Genomic DNA, 6,048 nt, shown 5'->3' with positions numbered 1-6,048 from the left:
TGAAGTAAGTAATGTGTTGATAAATGCTGGTTAAGGTTCATTTATTATACCAAGATTGATTTTCTTTAACTCATCAACCATGGATTGACTACCATCTTCTAATATTGTTGGAGCATCCTCTACTTCATTAAAAGTATTTGAGTTTTTGTCTTCTTCTATTGTAACATGATAATTAGTGAAAATGATCTTGGTGTTGTTCTACTCCTCAAAACTTTCTTGAGGCTATTTAGTATGCACAATGGTGTGTGTCCTTTCTATAAGTGACCCATTTGTTTTAACCTTTAATAAAAAAGAATGCCTTGTATGAGATGGAACAAGGCTGCAAGCCTTTTGATCATCCTTTTCCACTATTTTTAATGCTTCCACATTTAATTTGCTTTTAGAAATCTTTGATGCTTTCTTTTCAACTCCTAGGTATTTCAAAGTAGATTTGCAAGCCTTAGAAATACATCTTCCTTTTGGGATAACAACATCGATAGTCTTCCAAATACAAAAGATCTTGCTTAGCTTAATTCAAAATGATCAAACACTGAAGTGTAATGAATTGACTAGTTATACTCTTGCTTAGGCTTATCCACGATCTCTTCTATTATATGTTGTGAATTTACCACCTTAGCTTTCCTTCAATTGATATCTTAACTGGTATCTTTGTCTTATAACTGAGCCTAATTCTTGAGGAAGGAATGGCATACCATTGTTGCCATAATAAAACCATGGATATTCTCTCTAGTGAGCTATAGATTCAACTTTTTCCATTGAATCAAGGATTTCAAAGTTAAATCTTGACCTTTGCAGAAGTTTATAGACTTTTGGGTCAAAACTTTATTTTATTCATTAGTTTAGAAAATTGTCACATTCCAAAGAAGTTTGAGATGGAGGAATAAACCCATGTAAAGGTTTACTAATAATAGAGCCAGACAACTTTCTTAAAGGTGTGACATATCTTTCCTTTGAGTTTTTTTAACATCCTATGCCTTAAGTAGTTGAGGGGAAGTTTCCTTGTTTGTTGCAAACTTAAAACACTCAACAAAAAGGGATTCTACTTTCTTACTTCTAGACATTGAAGCGTACTGTAGAACTAGATAAGAATTGAAAGACTATAACGATTTGTTGTCCTTACCTTGTAATGAATAAGTAGGTAGTTAAATAATGTTCATTGTCAATGGAACATTCTTAATATTATTATAGTATGGCTTAGAGGACTCAACCTACTTTACCCCTATTTCCCACTACTGGTAGGAGGAATATTTGAAGGGAGTGCTTCTTTTATTATCTCGCCTTCTTGATAAAACTTCACATCAACAAAATGAGTCTCTGCCTTTGAGAAGAGCTTGACATCAACCTCTACTTTGCTTACCCATTCTTGAAAATAGTTGAGACATTGATGCAAAGTTGAAGGTATAATGTCATTTTCATGAAACCATGGTCTTCTTAACAATAAATTTTAAGTTATCCTGGCATCAATGACATCAAACATAAGACCGGTTTATAGGTCACTCATAATAAATTCCAAGAGAACTGTACCAATTACACGCTGACCGCCTTGATTAAATCCTTGAATTACTATGCAACCTTAGGATAGCTCTTCCATAGTGATTCCAAGTTCCTTCAATGTTACCTTTGATGTGATGCTGATTACAGGTCCACCATTGATAAGAATGAGGCCAACCTTCTATTCCCAAATGTATCCGGAAACAAAATGGTCAATTTTGTGGTTTTGAATCCAAAAAAAAAAAAAAAATCTTCATCTATAATGGATATTGTGGACTAACAATTGGCACAAAGGGTGTCATCTTCCCTCTCTTGAAAGTTAGAAGGTATTCTAGAGTCAATGTCTTCAATACTTTCAAGGATATGTACAATATTTTCACGGATAACTTTAGGAGCTCAATGTGATCAAAGCTCGAGTTTAAGGTGATCAAAGCCTGACTCGGCTCGCTTCATCTCAATTCAATTAAAGTATATATCCAATAAATTAACAATTGATAACTTAGTTCAAGTTTTAAAATTATGATGGTAAAAGCAAAATGCCCACTAAACTATTATAGTAAACACTCTCCCAAAAGAAAAGGGTAAAAGATAAAGCCCACGGGCGGTTAGGCCCTAGCCCCTAGGCCTACTTAATTATTAAATTACTCAAATGGGATATATTCGTAATTTCACGATGAGGCTGTAAAGGAAGGAGACCAAACCCTAAAAATCCTTGGCCTATAAAATGAACATCATCACCAGTGTCCTTGTCCTTGGCTTCCTCACTTTGCTCTCGCCTGCTCGCAGAGCCTATGTGCTCGTTAATGGTGTCAGGTACTAATCGCGCCTAGGGTTCAGCCCAATCATTCTTCATTTCATTTCGTTCCTCTTTGTTTTCTTATTTTATTTCAGATTTCTCCTTTTTCCTTTTGCGTTCAGTGGTTTCAATTATGATCTTCATCATCATTATCATTATTATAAAATTTCCGTTTCCTTTTATTATTTTTATACAATAATTTTGGGTATCTCTGTGATGAGCAACAATGATGACGAGTCCGATCTTATTCCATTCTTCTAATCGTGACGACAAATCGAGGCATTTGTCTGAGAGGAACCCAAAATCCCTTTTTTTTTTTCGTATTTTGTTTGCGCGAACAGTGTCTTTTTGCTAATTTTGTTATTTTATGAATATATAAAAATATAGAGTTCGTTATTTATGATTTAATGGCCGGCATGATGAGGATACTAAATTTAATCTGCTGATGTTGCTGATTGAATGAACAACCTCCTACTCATTCTGAATGCCAATTGACTCATTTTCAGTCATTCTTAGATTTAGTTTATTTTATTTTTTTGATTTCTTTCATCATTGTTTACTGATGCCAAAGAATTGAACCGGACATTGCTTATTTTAAAATTTTCTCAACAAATTTAATAGAGAGGAGGATACTGCGGCGATGATGATAGCGGTCTTACTCTGTTTTATGCATTGAGGACTACCTATGATTTGTGTTTCAAGCACTTTTGAGCTCCCTCCTCTCTCTGCATCTCGTGTTCTCTCCCTTTTTATTATTTCATTTTTTATTTTTATTTTTAAAAATTTTACTCTGTAAAATAAAGCACCAATTTTGAAATTTGAATGTTAGGGCTTATGGGTGGAGGGTGCTTCTACTCGTTCTCTGCATTTAGAATTTCTTGGCATATTTGTTTTTCCCAAATCGTGGACGGAGCTTTGAACTTCGTAACGTATAAATTTGCTTGAATTTATCTGGTTTTGGACCAAAACTTCAAGTTTGTATCTTGGATTTTGATTTATTCATCTAAATTTATATAATTTTAAAAAAAAATTATGACAAAAGATAAGAAGCTTTCCTTGAGTTTAAAACATTTTAAAAAATCATAAAGCTCTCCAACATTTAATTTTTGGATACTTAATTCTTCTGAAGACTTACATTATGTAAAATATAAAAAAAAAGTTTGAATTTTTTAATTTTTGTAACCTTTGACGAGCTAAAAATAGGTAAAGGTATGATTGTAGAAAGAGCTAAATGCGAAAATGATATCATGCAATATGATTATCATTGACCAAGAAAGCCATTAATAGAGGAATTCAAGTTTTTGGTATGATGAATTCCAAGACTCGACCTTATTATAACTTTTAAAATTTTATGGAAGGTGTGTCTTTTAGATAAATTTTTTGTGAGTATATTCTCTAAAACTTTAATTTATGTTTGATTTGGGAAATGCATGTTTATAAGATTAGATTAATTATAATAAGCTAATTTTTTCCTCTTCATGTTTTAAAATTTTCCTCTTGTATTTTCTTTTTGAGATTTTTCTTTATTAGATCTTTTTGGTAAATTTCAAAAATGATTCTTTAAGTTTTGAAAATCTTAGAAAAAAATTTATTACATTTTTTTTTAAATTTTAGGATAGGTTTGTCTTTTTGTTAAGTGAGAGGTTAGTGTTTTTGTCTATTATAATGACTTTCAATTGATTCTATAAAAGATTATATTATCATATAAATCTCAAATGGCAGGGAAATTTTTATAAATTATAAATTAAATAAAAGTAAATTTGTATAAATTTATGATAAAAAATAATAACTATTTTCTAATTTTACTATGAAATCTTTATTTTTTCCCATTGTATGATAAGAGACTCAAAGAGTACACTTTAGAGCTCTCAATTAGAAGACCAAATTAAAATTAGACAAGACTAGATACATATTTACTTGAACATATTCAAGAGCCAAGAGGCCAAATGAAACAGACAATCGAATAAGCAATTCAAAACTCAATCAAAGGGATACAATCTAAATTTATCATAAATGATTTTATAAATGTGACATGAAGTTTGTAATGTTGACAGGAAAGAAAATCTCAGCTCAAAATTGTTCTCACCATTTACAATTGACAATTTCAGACATTAATCTCATTCTCTGATACTAACTTATTGTTCAGAAGGTAGCTACACACTGGGGTTTGGTGCTGCACTGAAAGAAATCCTAGGTTACATGTTTGCTAATTGGCATTGAACACAATTGGTTTAGAAATTGGTTGTTAGTAAGAGTTTTTGGTGTAATGAGTGGTTTTAGCTTTGGTGTATAAAAATGCAGTTCTTAAGTTTGAAAAATAAAAAAATCTAATAAGCTTATGTTTGAAAGAGATTTTGAATTTGAATTTGGATAAAATATAATATAAAATTATGCCGAATGTTATTGAAATTTACTCAATTCTAAATTAAAAATTAACAATCTATGTTTCTAAATACATTGTAAAAAAATAATTTGCCCCTGATTCTTTTATTCTCTGTTTGAGACATGCCCCTTTGCTTTGGACCATTTGAGATTTACATAATTATGGGCACATAATTGCCAAATATATTCTAACTTAGATAAATATCTTGGGATTTATTGTAAAAGAATGATTTTTATTATGAAACATGTTTTTTAGTTGGAGTGTTTAGCTGGAACATCTTAATTTGGAAGGGACAAGGACTAGGCTGGCCTAATTCCACGAGAACAATTAAATAAAATGTGTGTTGCATTGAAAGGGCTATATTTATTGGCATGTGTTGATGATTTGATTATGTTTTTTTAACAACAAAAGAAAAGACTTCATTAGAAAGAGTAGAATTTACAAAGAGGAGAATAAGACATCCTTCATTAATATTTTTTTGGGAAAAATTCAGAAAAAAAGAGCTAAAATCATAAATTTTGAAATATCAAAACAAAAATTTCCTTCCATCCAATTGAATCTTTGAAAGTTGGTTCCTTTAAGGCACCTTGTGTCAATACATTATGAAGGGGCCAAATAATATATCTTCTCATAAACCTATCTATTTGATTTTTTCCCTAAAAAAATTTGTGCATTGTGCTCAACCATAAAGCCAAGATCGAGTATTTCTAGCTAAACAAAGATGATAATTGTTCGATAAAGACGACAAGGAGGAGAGTTCCATCATCTCTCTATCATGTAGAGATCTTCTCAAATGAAAGTTGAATAAACTAGAGGGCTAATCGAGTTGACCATAGAAAAAAAATCGTACTATTTTGCCTTGAGTTCAATTGGAAGAGGTGAGAACAAGATGTGGATGGAACATCATTTCCCAACCACGAATCTTTTCAAATTCGAATTGAAGAACCCCTTCCAAAGCCATAAAACTAATGTGAGAAGTGCACATAGGACAAATATGAGAAATAGATCTCCATGAAATCTTTTAAGAACATAGCAAACTAATGATGGTATCCCACCTATTCACATCCAACTTATTCTTACTTGTAATCACTTTATGCCAAAAGGAATGATCTTCTAACCAATAGGAATGATCTTCTAAGGGAAAGCATCATAACCATTTAGCTAGGAGGGCGATGTTTTTAGACACCAAAATTCCAAGACCCAACACTCCCTCCATTTTAGAGTTGTAGTGATTCAAAAAATAATAAGAATAAGAAAATAAAGAAAAAGGGGAATTTTGATTTGGTGTGGACCAAACCGCCGACAGTTTGGTGGGGGTGTAGAAAAATCGTCGATGGTTTTGTTATTACTGTAGCAGGATTGAGGGTAAATGGTGAAA

The 6,048-nt window shown here is 31.6% G+C and overlaps 2 non-coding genes across 2 annotated transcripts; both read left to right on the top strand.

Moving 5' to 3' along the window:
- The first annotated feature begins 2,495 nt into the window (after positions 1 to 2,495).
- LOC131147470 (small nucleolar RNA SNOR75) lies at positions 2,496 to 2,583 on the top strand. The gene has a single exon (XR_009134846.1). It is a non-coding gene; the product is annotated as a small nucleolar RNA SNOR75 (small nucleolar RNA).
- A 115-nt stretch (positions 2,584 to 2,698) lies between these two features.
- LOC131147430 (small nucleolar RNA Z105) lies at positions 2,699 to 2,771 on the top strand. The gene has a single exon (XR_009134810.1). It is a non-coding gene; the product is annotated as a small nucleolar RNA Z105 (small nucleolar RNA).
- The last annotated feature ends 3,277 nt before the right edge of the window (positions 2,772 to 6,048 follow it).

This window comes from Malania oleifera, chromosome 1 (assembly GCF_029873635.1).
Source record: "Malania oleifera isolate guangnan ecotype guangnan chromosome 1, ASM2987363v1, whole genome shotgun sequence".
NCBI classification, from domain to species: domain Eukaryota; kingdom Viridiplantae; phylum Streptophyta; class Magnoliopsida; order Santalales; family Ximeniaceae; genus Malania; species Malania oleifera.
This window is presented reverse-complemented; position numbering and strand designations above follow the sequence as displayed.